Source organism: Protomyctophum bolini, assembly GCF_963924005.1.
Source record: "Protomyctophum bolini genome assembly, chromosome: 5".
Taxonomy (NCBI): domain Eukaryota; kingdom Metazoa; phylum Chordata; class Actinopteri; order Myctophiformes; family Myctophidae; genus Protomyctophum; species Protomyctophum bolini.
The window spans coordinates 48,537,615-48,552,608 of record NC_137866.1 but is presented as its reverse complement, the minus strand read 5'-3'; the positions used below and the strand labels follow the sequence as shown (position 1 = coordinate 48,552,608).

The following is a 14,994-nucleotide window of genomic DNA, read 5'->3' as shown; positions in this document are numbered from 1 at the left end:
CGCACACACACACACACACACACACACACACACACACACACACACACACACACACACACACACACACACACACACACACACACACACACACACACACACACACACACACACACACACACACACACACACACAGGTGGTGTTATGTTACAACCGGTTGCATGTGAAATGTTGTCACATGACATCTTTTGTGCATCACCTCACAACTATGGTGATGCATGCCTCAGTGACAGAAAGCGCCTGTGCGTGAGTGCGCGTGTGCGTGCGTGCATGCGTGGGTGAGTGAGTACTGTTCCTACACCACCATGCTTTACTCTCCTACTGTTCCACCACCATGCTTTACTCTCCTACTGTTCCTACACCACCATGCTTTACTCTCCTACTGTTCCTACACACCATGCTTTACTCTCCTACTGTTCCTACACCACGCCTACTGCTAATATACATGATGTGTGTGTGTGTGTGTGTGTGTGTGTGTGTGTGTGTGTGTGTGTGTGTGTGTGTGTGTGTGTGTGTGTGTGTGTGTGTGTGCGCACGCGCATTATGTATACAGCAAACATTTCCTCTCTTTTTTTTAAGATTAGTTTTTGGCTTTTGTGCCTTTGCTGATAGTTACAGTGAAGACAGACAGGAAAGAGGGAGAGAGAGAAGGGGAGAGACATGCAGCAAAGGTCGTCATGAACGGGACTCGAACAAGCGACGAGCTGACGTGACAATAAGAGCCTATTATGTGGCATTATGTGGCGTGCGCCTGGACTAGGCCAGCATTGACTGTTTCCTCATGGTGTATTGTGACTGTAATCTTGACAGGTTTCCTGAAGACCAAAGATGAGTCGGTGTGAGGAGAGAGAGGAGGAAGGAGCTGACAAACATCACATCCACAGAGCAGGGCCTCCATCTGTGTCTATGAAGAGTCATGAACCTCCTGACTTCAGTAATGAACCTGGACCTCCAGATACAACGTATGTGAATCCTCCTATACAATTCAAGGTTCAATGCTGTACTTTATTCTTCCATCTTGTGTACACTACAGGTACATAAGAGTAAAACTTGGCTTCCTTCAGACAATGCAGCAGCATTATATACACAACACTATAATACAACTATGTGATCTCATGCTAATAAGTTACATGAATGACAAAAACAAGACGTAACATCTAATAATGTTGTATCAATCCTGTTCAAAGTTAATCTACAGATTGTAAGTTACTGTGTGTGCAGTTTGTGAATGAAGTGGTACAAATCAGTGTGGTGTTCAGTAGACAGGCTGGCTGCTTGTGTGCATGTATAGTATGTGAACAGTAATATGTACAGTATGCAAAAAGCCATGTTTAAACTATCACCCGTTATTGTATTGTATATTTAGTAAGTATTGTACAGTGACAACTAAAGTCTCTGTAATGTTTATGTTGTACTAATAAAGGGATTTAAGATTAATCTATATGGCTCTGCCTCCTACTGACTGCCTAGTCCTAATCTGGTGTACTTGTGCCCCCTCTTGGCCAGGCCCTGTAACTACAGTATTTTACATGCCTAGTAAAACCACAACATAACAATTTATATAATGTTTTTTGCAATTTTAGTTTTCTTTTCGCTGCAATGTTGTGAGAGGAAACTAAAAGATGTTACCCTTGTATAAATAAAATGAAATGTAACAATAACACGAATAAAAAAAAAGAATTGACAATGTCATTCACACAAACAATGTTATGATTCCAGAAGTCTGTACCGCAGAGCAGAGTCTCCAACACCCAGCTACATGTCTATGAAGAGTGACATGTCTACAGGACTTCCTCATGACTTCAGTAATGAACCTGGACCTCCACACACACAGTATGTGAATCCTCCTGTACAACACACTATGGTCCTCTCCTCATTCACAAAGGAGAAATACGCCACAGCGTAACTGATGCGTAAACAGATGCGTAATGATATCGTATTTATCCGTCCGATCAAGCTGCGATTTGCTCCCGTGATATTCAGGGAACCTGCGTGGTTTAATCACTTCATTTGTGCGGATCGCTGAGTGTATCCTTTCGGCATTTTTCCCAAGCGATTCGCCTGGTGTCGCTTGGTTAGTTGGAACATCCACGCCCATTCTACACCATATAAGGCAACAGGAAATCTCGAAATACGTCATCATAGCCTGCACAGAGGATTCCCAAACTTTAAATTATATACAACAGACGCGATGAGCTTGTAGAGCAGTTAATTTTGACAGGAGGGTCTCTGCACGGACAGATCTTCAAGCAAACAGCGTGAGTTGTATATAATTATAAACGAAACTTGCCAACTTGGCACGCATTGCTTCACCCCTTGTTAAATGTCAGAACGTTAATAGTTAACTGATGTTAGTTACTTTCACATAATGAGAAAGAAGTTAATTTGTACTGTTCAGCACACGACCAAATGCTATATTACAACTCGGCAATGATAAAAGCCCTTACTGATGAATGCACTGCAGGGTTATATAAAAAAGAACAATTGCACACTCGCCTGCAGAAGTAAAATAGATATCTGATACTTTTTTTTATCAGAGCTGCATTGATTCATGCGGGGAATAGATTAATATCATCTCACTGTCATCTGTCTGAATGCCATGTGGAGAATGGATTTGTTCTGATCATGGACAGGTAGGCATATAGCTATTTAAATGTTCAACCATATACAGTACGGCGGGTAGCCTATATCCTCTTTGTCAGATCCTCTTCGTCAGTGCAGGTTCATTGCATGATGTCCCCCCCCACACACACACACACACACACACACACACACACACACAGTCAGACTGACTCAAAGGAGCTCCATAACAAAACAATTTAAATAGGCCTACTGCAGGCATTACTACACTAAACAACGTTGGATCCGTACAGTGCAGAATGCAGATAAGTGTATGTTCTTATTATAATTGTGAGTTTGTTTTTTAACATGCAGCGTGAGTCAGCGAGAGCCGATCTACAAGCTCACAACGCGTTGCACTGCGAGTAGAAAGCTGTCAAGTGAGCAGCACAATCGCGCATGCTAGAAATATCCTAATATATAAATAAAAAGGTGTCGGGCTTGCAGGGGCAGTTTCTGTATGGGACTTTAGGCTAACTTGCCTCTAGAATGCATGCATTTAGGCATACAAGTGCATACAAGTGCACTCGGCTTTTATATATAGGCTATCATTTCTTTGTGCTGAACAAAGTTGGGGACACATGCCTACATATTTTATCTGAGATTTGGGAACCATTTATTGATTAAGCATGAAGACTAAAGCCTTCTGAATAAATATACGCAAGCGTATGCCTTCTACGCCATAGTGAGAGGTTTTTGCGGAGTTTCCGACCAACCAACGTCACTGTCAAGTTCACAGAGATATCCATGAATTCCGAATGAATGCCTGTCCGCTCACGTTAAGCTCACGTTACGTAACGTTATCAGCGTAAACGCCTTTGTGAATGACGACGTATAACATTATACAATATACACACTATATGGTCCTCATTCACAACGGCGTTTATGCTAATATCGTGAGCAGAGCTTGAGTGGACAGGCATTTACGTGGATTCCCACATTTCGTGGGAATTCATGGCCATCTCCGTGAACTTGACGGTGACGTTGGTTGGACGGAAACTCTGCTGATATCCGTGTCAGCTCCAGGGTGGTGTAAAGGGCATACAAAAAGTTCCCAAATCTCAGATAAAATATGTAGGCATGTGTCCCCAACATTGGTCAGCACATAAAAAATGATAGCGTATATATACAAAAGCCAAGTATCACTTATATATCTGTCATGCATATGCAGTATGCCTACTGTATATGCATGCATTCTAGAGGCATTGGTCAATGAAGTTAGCCTAGAGTCCCATACAGAAACTGCAAGCCCGAGCCTTTTTATTTATTTATTAGGATATATATGCGGCTCACGATCTCAGCAGCCTTCTAGCCTACTCGCAGTGTGTTATAGTTTGTGAGTTGGGTTCTTTATAATAAGAGACAAACACACTGGAGTATAATAGTAGCAGGTCCAGTTTACTGGGTAGCATATCAGAATGAATCCAACAGGCATGAGCAGTCGATCACACAACAGTTCGTGCAGTACTCTTAATGGAACACCGAGTACAATCTATCACATCCCCCTTTCTTAAGGAGAAGCTTAACTTTGTTAATGCTGAACAAGATAGCAAAGAAGTTCACATTCAAATTCTTATCAGAACAGTTATTCCACTTTCTTACTTTTCCTCCTTTTTTTTTTTTTTTTTAGTTAGCAGAACAATAAACACAAAAAAAACAAAAACAAAATTCAGTGCAAAGCATCTCTAGCTATGGTAAAAGTGTGAGTCTCTTGTATTAACTATACGTGTATGTAAGCGGGTCGGTGTCTTGTATGGGGCCAGAGGTTCCAGAACATGGCCCACCGGCGGAGCACAACCTTCAGCGTTGGCTCAGGACATAGTCCCTGTACCTTACAGGTGGAACGACGGCCCTCCCCGATCTGGTGCAGCGTGTAGCGGAGTCGCTCGCGCCGGACCGGTCAGCCCGGTCCTGCTGGGCCTCAGGGGTAGGTGGCACGTCCCGCAGAGTCTCTGGCTGGTCGACGTACTCAGCATCAGCATCTCCAAGCAGGCTCGGATGAATGGTCCTCAGATGACGTCTGTTCCTCCTGAAGATCACGCCTGCCGGAGATTCCACACTGTAAGAGCGTGGCTCTGCTCTCTTGCTCAATACGACAGCAGGCTTCCAGCCTTGCCTCGTCTTCATGTGGACCGCAGCTCCAGGAGCCAGCTCAGGAAGCGGCTTGGTTCCGACATTGTAGTACTGCCCCTGTTGTGTCTGCAGGTGCCTGAGTCTGTCGTGGATGCCTCTTGGGGTGGTTGCAACACTGCGCTAGTGCACGGCAGCAGGCTTCTCAGGACACGTCCCATCAACATCTGTGCTGGGGAGACATCTAGGCCTGTCACCGGTGTGTTCCTCAGTGACAGCAAAACCAGATGTTGGTCAATCCCTGTTGTTGCTGCTTTCTTCAGCGCACGTTTCACAGTTTTGACCATATTCTCTGCAAGTCCATTGGACTGTGGGTATCCGGGACTAGAGTGTGTGAGCTTGATGCCCCATTCAGCAGCAAACCTCTGCATCTCAAAGCTTGCAAAAGGAACATGATCACTCACCAACTCTTTGGGGATCCCATGTCTGGCAAAGACCGACTTCATCCTTTGTATGACTGAGTGGGCAGTCTTGTCCGGCAGGTTGAGCACTTCCGGATACTTAGTCAAGTAGTCTACAATCACGAGATAGGATTGTCCATGCAGCTCAAATATGTCAGTCCCCAGTTTCGACCATGGCAGTTCTGGTACCACATGTGACTGGAGAGGTTCTCTTTGGTTTTGTGGCTGCATTTGTTGACATGTGGCACACATTTCTACCTTCTTCTCTATGTCTTGGCCCATTCCTGGCCAGTACAGGACCTTCCTGGCATGGGCTTTCATTCGCTGGACGCCTTGGTGCGCCAGGTGCAATTTATCCATGATGACTCCTCTCATGCTTTGAGGAATGATGATCTTGTCTGCTGTCATTACGACGCCATCTTTGATGCTCACTGTGTGACGCATCGGCCAGTATTGGTGTAATATGCCGTCGCAGCGTTGTCTTCTCTGTGGCCAGCCCTTCTGGTGTGCTTGTAATACTGCCTGTAATACCTTGTCTGCCGCAGTCGCGTCCTGGAGGTGCTTGAGCATGTTTTCACTCAAAGCATCTGTGGCCTCTATCGCGTACACCACTTTCTCCTCGAACAGGTTCTCAGTGAGGTCATCAACTTGGCCTTTCACAACCGCCCGGGAGAGCGTGTCGGCAACATGCATGTCCTTTCCTGGGGTGTATGTAATCTCAAGATCATAGCACTGCAACTGGAGAAGCATCCGCTGTAGTCTGGCCGGTGCTTTGCTCAGATGCTTCTTAAAGATGACCTCAAGGGGCTTATGATCCGACTGCACAGAAACTGTCTTCCCATATATGTACTGGTGGAACCGCTTGGCCGCAAACACAATCGCCAACAGTTCCTTTTCAATTTGAGCATAGTTTTGCTCTGTGTCTGACAGTGCCCGGGAGGCATAGCTCAGCGGGCAGCCTTCCTGCAGAAGACACGCCCCCAGTCCATCCTTTGATGCATCTGCCTGGATTGTCAAGAGCTTGTGCTGGTCATAGAACTTGAGACTCGGGGCTCGAATCAGAGCAACCTTCAGGCTTTCCAGAGCTGCATCATGTTCGTGGGCCCACTGCCACGCAGCATCCTTCTTCAGCAGCTGTCGCAGAGGGGCCGTTATCGTAGCCTCCCCCGGAATGTATTGGGCCAAGTATCTCGTCATGCCCAACAGTCTCTGTACGCCTTGCTTGTCTTCTGGTGCCGGCATGTTGGCGATGGCTGTCACCTTTGCGTCATCCGGCTTAACGCCCTCTGGGGTGATAATGTGGCCCATGTATCTCACTGTGTTGACTTTGAACTGGACTTTGTCCTTGTTGAACTTGACATTTGCAGCTTGTGCCCTCTCCATGACTTGCTGGAGGATTTCAGCATGCTCTCTGTCTGATGATGCAGCGATTATCATGTCATCTGCTATGATATTTACGCCTTCAATGTTGCCAAAGGTCTCACAGTTCTTCTGCTGAAACACTTCACTGGCTGATTTAATGCCAAATGGCAGTCTCTTAAAGCGGTACCGGCCCCATGGTGTGTTGAACGTACACAGCTCAGATGACGGCTCGTCCAGTTTCACCTGCCAATATCCATCCTTCTCATCCAGAATGGTGAAAATGGATTTCCCTGCTAGCTTGCAGCGGACATCTTCTGGAGTGGGAATGGAGTAATGTTGCCTCTTTATGGCCTTGTTGAGGTCACGGGGGTCCAAGCACACCCTCAGTGATCCGTTCTTCTTCTCTGTGATCATCAAACTGCTCACCCATTCTGTTGGGTCATTTACAGGGGTTATTACATCCACGTCCACTAGGTGTCGCAGTGTGACCTTCAGCCTGTCCATGACAGCAAGAGGAATCTTCCTGCACCCATGTACCACAGGTGTAACTGCTGGGTCAATGTGTATGTGATGCACACCCGGGAACTCACCCAGCCCAGTGAAAACCGTTGGAAACATCTCCAGCAACTCCTCTTTTGTGGCTGGCGTTCTCCTCGGCTCCGCTTTAGGTGCTGGAGGTCTCTTCTCAAGTGCATCGATTCTTTTGACAAGCCGCAGTTCCTCACTCGCCTCTCTGCCCATGATTGGCACGGCTGACTGGTTGATCACGTAGAAATCAAGCTTGGCTTTAGCCTTCGCCGTTTCACACACCAGTGACACAGTCCCTTCGGGCTTCAGACGGGTCCCTCCATAAGCCACCAGCACTGTTCTTGTGGGCTGTAGCTGAATACGACCTGGAAGTGTCTCAACAATGGACATAGGCAGCACATTACCATCCGCCCATGTGTCAATTTTGAACTTGACCGGGACATCCATAAGACTGGCCATAGTGTACCATGCGGTGTCTTTGCTTTTAGTGACTGCATTCACTTCCACACACAGCGAGTCCACATCTACCTCAGTCTCCAGGTCATGGACACTACGTCTTGTCAGTGTTCTGTTAGGTGGTGTGCCCGTCCTGTCAGCTGGTGAGGCACACATCTTCGCAAAATGGTTCTGCTTGTTACACTTGTGGCATGCCGCACCATAAGCGGGACACTGGCGTGGTTCATGTGTTCTCCCACACTTGTTGCAGGCACTCCACTCTCTGTTTCTCTTTTCTGTCTTCCTGTCATTGTAGAATTTCCCCCTCTCTGTGTGAGCTGGGGCTCTATTCATGGCTTGCACATGTGACTCACCCACGGCATGTGTTGTCATGGCTTGCATCTGGCTCCTCGCAGCTTCCGACGCTCTGCACAAGGTTACTGCCTTCTCAAGGGTTAAATCTTTTTCCCTCAGTAGCCTTTCTTTTAGAGAAGCATTATTCAAGCTGAACACCAGTTTATCCCTTATCATGTCAGTGTCAGTTATTCCAAACTCACAGCTCTTGCTCTTCTGGCGCAGTTCTGTGACAAACTTGTCCACTGGCATCCCCTCTGCCATGGCATGAGACCAGAACTGGTATCTTTCAAAAACAACATTTTTCTGTGGGCTGCAATATGTTTCAAATGCCTTGAGGATTGTGTCCATTTTCTCATCATCACCCGCATCAAAAGTGAACGTGTTGAACACATCCAAAGCATCTTCACCAACAGTGTGTAACAGTATGGCAACTTTAATTTTCTCATCCTTTTCAATAGCTCCAGTGGCTGTCATATATAGTTGAAAACGCTGTTCCCACCTTCGCCAATTTTCAGCCAGGTTTCCAGTTAGTAGCAGAGACGACGGTGGTTTGAGCTGCTCCATCTCGTCGCGGGAGTTTTAGCTGCCCCGTCTCCAGATGCTAATGCTAGGCTAGCGTTTACAACAACAAACAGTTGTTCCTCACTCGTCCCGCAGATCCGCTTGGTCTTTATGACTCTCTGTGAGATCGGCATGTGCATCGAGTGAAGATCCAGCCACTTCTAACACCATGTTATAGTTTGTGAGTTGGGTTCTTTATAATAAGAGACAAACACACTGGAGTATAATAGTAGCAGGTCCAGTTTACTGGGTAGAATATCAGAATGAATCCAACAGGCATGAGCAGTCGATCACACAACAGTTCGTGCAGTACTCTTAATGGAACACCGAGTACAATCTATCACACAGTGCAACGCGTTGTGAGCTTGTGGATCGGCTGCATGTTAAGAAACAAACTCACAATTAGGCTATAATAAGAACATGCACTTATATCTGCATTGTACAAATCTCACGTTGTTTAGTGTATAGTAATGCCTGCAGTAGGCCTTTTTTTATAATAATGTATATTGGTCACATGCGGACGCCCCAGTGGCACACAGAATATATCCAACTCTTACCTTGATCAGGCTTGATGTTGGATCGGATGAAATATAGTGCAAAAACGGATTAATCCCAAAAGAAAAAAAAAGAAAAGAAAAAAATAACCAAAACCGCATGGTCCGGTGGATTAAATATGTCCTGTGTTTCCAAATCTGACAGTGCAGGGCAGGGAATCAATCACCCCAGTAATCAATAAATCAAATAGGCCAAAGGAAAATGATCATATTTTATAACCCTGCAGTGCATGGCAATTCATCAGTAAGGGCTTTTATCATTGGCGAGTTTTAATATAGTATTTGGTCGTGTGGTGAACTGTACAAATTAACTTCTTTCTCATTATGTGAAACAGTGAAAGTAACTGTAACATCAGTTAACTTATTAACATAATTTATGAACTTATTTAACAAGGATTGAAGCAATGCGTGCCAAGTTGGCAAGTTTTGTTTATAATTATGTAGCCCTACATATAACTCGCGCTGTTTGCTTGAAGATCTGTCCGTGCAGAGACCTGCCTGTCAAAATTAACTGCTCTACAAGCTCATCGCGGTTCACTGTTGTATAACTTGATCTGTGCAGGCTATGATGACGTATTTTGATATTTCCTGTTGCCTTATATGGTGTGGAATGGGCGTGGATGTTCCATCAAACCAGGCGACACAAGGCGAATCGCTTGGTAAAAATGCGGAACGGGTACATCCGGCGATCCACACAAAGTGATTACACCAGTTTCCCTGAATAACACGGGACCTAATCGTAGCTTGAGAGGTAGGATATTACGTATCTCATTTACACCTGTGCGTACATTTCCGTTGTGAATGAGGACCTATAACACTATACAATATAGTACACCCTGGTCATCATTCACAACGAAAATGTACGCACAGGTGTAAAGGAGATGCGTAATGATATCGTATTTATCCGTCCTCTCAAGCTACGATTAGGTCCCGTGTTATTCAGGGAAGCTGGTGTAATTGTGACCAAGGCTGAATCAGCCACACAGTATTTTGGCAATAGAATATTCTTTATCGTTATTACTTTATAAGACATACAACCATTAATTATTTGAGGTGCACTATTTAAAGTGTGAAAGGTATCAATGTTGTACAACCTACCCTATTGAGTGAATAAACCTGGGATATGCCACCGTTTTATTAATTGAAGAGCAACAGAAACTCTTTTGTCATTCTTATTCTTAGCTTTAGTTTGTTCAAGGACACACTAGGTTCACGTTTTATCAGGTAAGAGAGCAAAAACCATAAATAGGCGGAGAGAGACTGACACTGAATCATGGATGAAAAATATAGCAGAGGTAAAATAGATATCCGATTTTTTTTTTTTAATCAGAGCTGCATTGATTCATCCGTCTTTTAGATTGATATCATCTCACTGTCATCTGTCTGAATGCAGAATGGATGTGTTCTGATCATGGACACCTATAGGCCTATATATCAGATGTAAGTGCAGGTTCATTTCATATGACGTCGTCATATTAAAATGATTCGTGGGACATTTGGCACCAAACTTGATTGATCTCATGATGAGATCAATGTAGTAGCCTACAGCCTACACAGTTGCTCTTGCCCATATTATAATGAATTAAGGTGATCTGGCTTAAAACTATGACTGGCCGAATTGCACTGATGCCATAATGTGGACTTCTATTTTTTTAGAGGGCTAATTAGCCCTAGTGATTGCTGTCTGTCTGTCAGACCGGCATGTCTGTGAACCCAGGGCTCGAAATTAACTTTTCTTGGTAGCACCATGCAGTGCTCCCAAATTAAAAAGTTAGTAGCACTAGCAAAACATTTGGAGCACCTACCCAAAATGTAAGGAGCACAGACAATATATATCACGCAATACATTGTATTAATAAAACAGTATAACTCAGTAGACCAATTTACACTTGTAAACATCTCCATTTCAGTGCATTAAGCTCCGTTCACATTGAAGAAGCTGCTTTAAAAAGCAGAAGCAGAACTCAGAAAGACGCAGCTTTTTTTTGAGAAAGTGGGCGTGTACAAGGTACCTGTCACTCAAGCTGCCTGGACTGGCTGTCTGGCTTTGAGACGAGAGACAGGCAGTTTGAGCAGATGCGCATTTGAAAGTCTAAAATGTAAAATAGCGACTGTAGAGGAGACATACTTATATATTTAGTTACATCATAACCTATGTATGGATGAATAAATAATATAATCTTGGTAAACTTGTTTGTAAATAACCGAACGGACCGGATCTCAATCCTCCCCGTCTTCAGCGCTCATGTCTCCCCCCCACTCCGCTCTCCTCTCCCCCAGCTGGCCACGAGCGAAACCCTCCTGGCATTTTTTTAAATGGCGGCTCTGTATGTAATGTTAATGTTGATTTAGAAAGAGCATACCGTAGAAATACAATTGTATATATCCAGCACGTCGTAAAAGCAATTAAAACAGCTTATGTTTACGTGCGATTTCCGGACATTCAGTCCCAAGTCTCCCGTGGAAGGGAGCCCCCATCTCGGCGCTGTCTGTCTGTCACTGACCTCGGCTGGCTATATGTGGCAGTAGCCTAGAGTCAGACCGCTCCTCCACCACCCCCACGGACCCTCACCGTTTACACTGACTACAGCATCAGCACATTTAAAGTTTGCTTTTAATTAGCAGATGATGTGAAACATTGTGCCAACTAGTAGTAGGCTATGCATACTTTAATTACTTAATTAATAATCAATATCACGGTGATATTATCACCGGAACGGAGTCCAGTGCAACGGACATGTGCACATGCATATCATACAACTGATATAAACTTTATATCAGTTGTATGATATGCATGTGCATAGAGAGATCAATAATTAATAGCCTTTATAATAAAGGCTATTAATTATTGATCTCTCTCGCGCACACACACACACGCGGTGCATACGACGCGCTGGGGACTCTGGACTTTAGTTCTTTGTCTATAGACTATATATATATATATATGCTCATTTATAAACCGTGTGTGTGTTTAGTCCACGGTCAGAGACAGCTACGGGGTTCAGTTGTTCACCTCGGTGGGAACCGGGAGGGGGTAATTACTGCAGGGGCACTGAGAGAGAACTGGCTCGCAAGTGAGCCCCGTGTCGGCTCCTCCACCGTCCACGGTGCTCAATATCTCACACACACACACACACACACACACACACACACACGTGTTCTATCTATCTATAAATATAGGCTATCTACTATCTTTCAACTTTTGGTATGAGGTTCATCGATAGGCCTACATGAACGCAATAGACCAATTTAAATGATTCCCTCAAATAAATCTTATATGCGATTGGTTTATCGATTCAGAACGCAGCAAACCAATCACAAAACATGGGCAACATATTGCATAAATAGAGGGGGTACATACAACTGATATAAGGTATGATCAAGGCCCCACTCCTGTAGTACGTACATTACTAGCGCCACTGTACCACGGTGAGAGTGCCTCGGGTGACCTGCGGCCAGACCCCGTCGTCGAGGAGAAACCTCGAGCGAAAGTGGACCGACTTCTGGACCCTGTGGCCCGGCCCGCGGAGGACCCCCTAAATTGAGACTGGGTGTCGAGGAGCGTACACCAGTGGTCAACTCCCTGTGCTCAGGGCGAGGTCCCGCGACAAGGGCAATTAATTTTAGTGCGAGGAAACGTCCAGCAAAACACACGAGGACCGGCACAGAAACGCGCTGACAGCGGGCTGCTGTTTTTGGGAAAACTCCGACACAACTATAATTGTTTAGTTGTTTGTCTATCTATCTATATCTGCTAATTTATCAACCGTGTGTGTGTGCGTGCACTGTTTAGTCCACAAACAGTCCACAAGCGACGGATAGCGTTCTGGAGAGTTCAGTTAATCAGTTCAGTAGTCCATCCATAGCTTCGATGAGAACCGGAGGGGGGGGTGAATGCACGATGACTTGTCCCCAGAAACGTGACACTCGCGACGGCACACGGAACACAACCTGTTTTCACCGCTTCGACAACTTGTTTCTCATATAAACTTTAATTTCTATCACAAAATATGCTATGGTCTTGCCAAATATCCATTCATATTTCATATACAGCCCATATTCAAAAAGTTTATTTTTTAATGCGGACAATTGGGTCGGACAGCTTTCCAGAGGGTTTTCGGTTTTGTAAAATGAGCTCAACTCCGCCTCCTCAAACCACGCTGTGCTCTGATTGGCTACACGCAGATTTTTAAAGCTCCAGCTTTTAAAAGCTGCTTTAAAGTTAAGGTCCGGTGAGGAAAAAAAAACGCAAAAACAAAAAAAAGCTATTGTTCCAGCTTTTAAACGCAGAAGCTGTTCTGCATAGAGATAACATGGGACGAAGAAGCAGAAGCTAGCTTCTGCTTCTTCAATGTGAACGGAGCTTTAGTCACGTGCATACCTAACCGTGGCATTAAGACATTGCATTTCTGAGCACTGAGCACTGCAGAGTTCATCACATGCCGGGTTAAGGTTTAACAATAAAATATGAAACTTATTTTTCAGACCATGGAGAAAGCCTTGTTTTTCTTTTTTAACACATTGCACTTAAAATTAACTTTGTATGCCAATTTATTCAGTCCACCATAAACATTTTCCCTTCCCTTTTTTGCTACAGCTTGTCCCCACAGGTCTCAATATTTGCTATTGAGAATGAAAGAGATTAGATCAAATGTCCACCAAATATGACGTATGATGATATATAATGACAAGAGCACCTCAGTTCACATGGGTGTGATTTTTCACTCATGCATTGTCCTGGGGCCAGGATTAATAATTTGGTCTCCTGACTCTCAGTCCCTCCCTCTCCCATCCATCTCTTCACGGGCAGCTGTGTTCTGCACTAGCTGTAAACGCCTGAGTGATGCCTGGTCGATGCCAATATACAAAGAGTTGCAATAATCTATTCTTGATGAAATCAAAGCATGGATAACCATCTCCAGCTGTTTTTAGGGGAGGTAGGATTTGACCGTGGCGATGATTGGAATTTGGAAGAAGAGAGTTTTAACGACGGAGCTGATTTGTTTTTTAAGTTTAAAATCTTTATCGAAAATAAAACCAAGAGGGGGGACAGTGGCACAGTCGGTAGTGTTGTCGCCTCACAGCTAGAAGATGCTGGGTTCGATTCCCGCTGTGGGCGCTGGGGGCATGTTCTCTCCTCTGCGTCATCAATGCCCATACCCGAGGTGGGGTTAGCGAAAGGGCCTTTCTGTGTGGAGTTTGTATGTTCTCCCCGTTTCCCCTAGGGTATAGTACCCTCACATGTTCTCCCCATGTCCCCTAGGGTAGGTACCCTCACATGTTCTCCCCGTGACCCCTAGGGTAGGTAGCCTCACAAAAACATGCAGTAATCCTGGTCAGAATGTGTGAAAGAGATAACTGTTACAATTGCGCAATTCAACAGACCCATTCAGGATTCTAAAAACGCCATCTCAATCCTGACCTAAGTTTTAAGTGTTTTAAGTGTGTTGTCTTTATCTCCTTGGGCAAATCATTCCATTGCACCGTTTGTACTACATGGAATACAAGCTACTGTTATGCTAATTACTGTCTGTTATTTACTTAGTATTATTCCTAGTAGTATTATTCACTGTCTCTATTGTTTATGTATTGTTATTTCTGTCTGTATGATTCCAGAAGTGTCCACCACAGAGCAGAGTCTCCAACTCCCAGCCTTCTGTCTGTGAAGAGTGACTGGTCTAAACCAGGAAATCCTCCTGACTTCAGTAACGAACCTGGACCTCCTGATTCACAGTATGTCAACCCTCCTATAAATATATACAACACTATAACACTGTAACACTATACAATATACACTATAACACTATACAATATACACTATAACATATTTTATACTGACGGTGAGATGGCGGGCAGCTGTGTTCTGCACTAGCTGTAAACGCCTGAGTGATGCCTGGTCGATGCCAATATACAAAGAGTTGCAATAATCTATTCTTGATGAAATCAAAGCATGGATAACCATCTCCAGCTGTTTTTAGGGGAGGTAGGATTTGACCGTGGCGATGATTGGAATTTGGAAGAAGAGAGTTTTAACGACGGAGCTGATTGTT

At 44.6% G+C, this 14,994-nt stretch overlaps 1 long non-coding RNA gene across 1 annotated transcript; it reads left to right on the top strand.

Moving 5' to 3' along the window:
- The first annotated feature begins 825 nt into the window (after nucleotides 1–825).
- LOC308316267 lies at nucleotides 826–14,670 on the top strand. Its single transcript, XR_013964142.1, has 3 exons — nucleotides 826–959; nucleotides 1,717–1,830; nucleotides 14,561–14,670. It is a non-coding gene; the product is annotated as an uncharacterized lncRNA (long non-coding RNA).
- The last annotated feature ends 324 nt before the right edge of the window (nucleotides 14,671–14,994 follow it).